The sequence below is a fragment of the Aulostomus chinensis genome, chromosome 5 (assembly GCF_037954235.1).
Source record: "Aulostomus chinensis isolate RoL2024-O1b breed Wild chromosome 5, RoL_Achi_v1.0, whole genome shotgun sequence".
Taxonomy (NCBI): Eukaryota; Metazoa; Chordata; class Actinopteri; order Syngnathiformes; family Aulostomidae; genus Aulostomus; species Aulostomus chinensis.
In genome coordinates this window covers 1,185,753-1,187,785 of record NC_141324.1, presented here as the reverse complement: position 1 = coordinate 1,187,785, position 2,033 = coordinate 1,185,753, and the positions used below count along the sequence as shown (strand labels likewise).

At 46.5% G+C, this 2,033-nt stretch overlaps 1 long non-coding RNA gene across 1 annotated transcript; it reads right to left on the bottom strand.

Moving 5' to 3' along the window:
• Positions 1-603: 603 nt before the first annotated feature.
• Positions 604-1,086, bottom strand: LOC147260833 (uncharacterized). Its single transcript, XR_015116180.1, has 3 exons — positions 1,006-1,086; positions 775-865; positions 604-665 (listed from the first exon to the last, which is right to left on the bottom strand). It is a non-coding gene; the product is annotated as an uncharacterized LOC147260833 (long non-coding RNA).
• Between the last annotated feature and the right edge of the window lie 947 nt (positions 1,087-2,033).

Here is a 2,033-nt window from a genome sequence, read left to right as displayed (position 1 = left end):
ATCCTTCAATCTCCACTTGAACTGACTCATACTCACAAACCACCCTCGTAAATACCCTGCCTCAGAAGTTTGCCCCTTGATATCAGGGATCACTGCCCCATTGTCAGTGTCATGCAACAAAATCCCCTGTGCCTGCATGGGTTCTCTCTGGTACTCCAGCTTCCTCCACAGTCCAAAGACATCAAGAGGGGACCAGGTTAATCCAGACTCTAAATTGACCGTAGGCGTGGCTGGGAGAGCCAATGGTTGTCTGTCTCTATGTGTTGGCCCTGCCATGGACTGGTGACCTGTCCAGGGGGAAGGCTGCTGGGATAGGCTCCACCCCCACCACCCTGAACAGGAGAAGAGGGGGAAGACGGAGGGATGGATGGATGGAAAATGTTATTGTTGTGTCAATAAAGTGATCAAACCATTTAAAGAAAGATAATTGCAGGCTGTCAGTTTTGGTCAGATGACAGTTTGAAGGATGAATGAACCACACAATTAAACCATTTCAACCGACCACATGTGTCCACCCCAGGCGTGGCATCCCAACACGGCTGGGACTCTTTTGGCTGCAAAGAGAGAAAATATGATCGACACTTTACCTGTGCTTCCTGTGACAGACTGCATCAGCAGGAGCACCAGCGTCCCCTGAAGCACCTTCATCATGGGATGCAAAGTTGCTGGAAACGACACAGGAGATTTTACATCAAACTTCATCCATTCAGACTTTCTTTGGGGTTGATTAAGGTTGAAATACAAATTCAATAAATGTCAAGTACTACTACTTACAGGTAGATGAGACCATTATTTTCCTGTCTGTCTACTTGCCTTGCAGTGGCTTTCTGAGGGACAGAATCGATGAGACCGGCAGCGCAGAAGCCTGTTGGTGACCAAACATATGATGTGAATTTACAAGTTACTTATGGAAGTAATACCAAAACAACCAGGGTTAAATGATCAAACACCTTAATGTTAATGGCAAACCCTGTCACATCATCCTTGACATCATTGGTCACTTACCTTTACCAGGTGAGAGATGGTGAGTTTCTTGGAGGCTTTTTGGAGCTGTCAGCATCAGATCACTAGCATAGCCAAGCTTAGCTTCTGCAAATGTCTCAGCAACACAAATATATACTGCCACATTTTTAATTAAATGTTGATGAGCTTGTAAGATGACTCATCACAAACTCATGTGGGAGTGTCAGAATAAAATGTGTATCAAATCAAAACACTTTGAAAGAAGCTGTCACGCCCAGACTTACTTTGAGTACCACTGGAAACCCTGAGGCTTCTGTTGTCTTCAACTCTCTCTGATCATCAATCATGGTGTTGGGGGCCAGCGTTTGTAGTCACCTCTCTGTTCATGGATATCAGCAGCTTTGTCAGGTAGTCAACATCCTTTCTGCCTCTCAGAGCAGAAAAACAAGATGGGTACATTCCCCACTGCAAAACTCTTATTGCAGTAAAATATATGCTCAAGCTAATATTCAAGCTTGTCAATTTGGCATGTACGCTGTTAACGTGAAGGTAACTGTGGGGAGAGCATTCTGCTCCCTGCTTACGCTCGGCTGCATAGACAAAGGCAACATGCAGAGACTTACTGTGGTCGACAATGACAGCATGAGAACGCCTCTAAAACTGCCCAGGTGCTGCAGTGCTACTGAGATGTTTGGATGTTGGAGTGTCTTCCTTGGTGTTGCTTCAGGTGCAGGGAAACAGTTTCAGGGAACTGTGCAGCTCAAGCTTCAGTTCACCCAGAGAGCTTGGTCAGGTTCTCCCCAGGACAATGTAGACATTGGCACTCCTGTTTATATGCAGGTGACGGCTGCTGACTTTTTCACTGTGGTTGTATCCATAAAAAAGGAGAGGAGTAATGTGCTCACTGGGGTGACATGGAAGGGGAACAGAATCCCAAATATCTGATTTGGTCCTGCAGTTGCTATATTGCATCTATGGAGCAGTGGTCCTCACCGTGGCCCCCCAGCAAGAAGGTTGTGGGTGGAGCCCACGGTGACCAAAGGCGTGGCTGGGAGAGCCGATGGATGGAT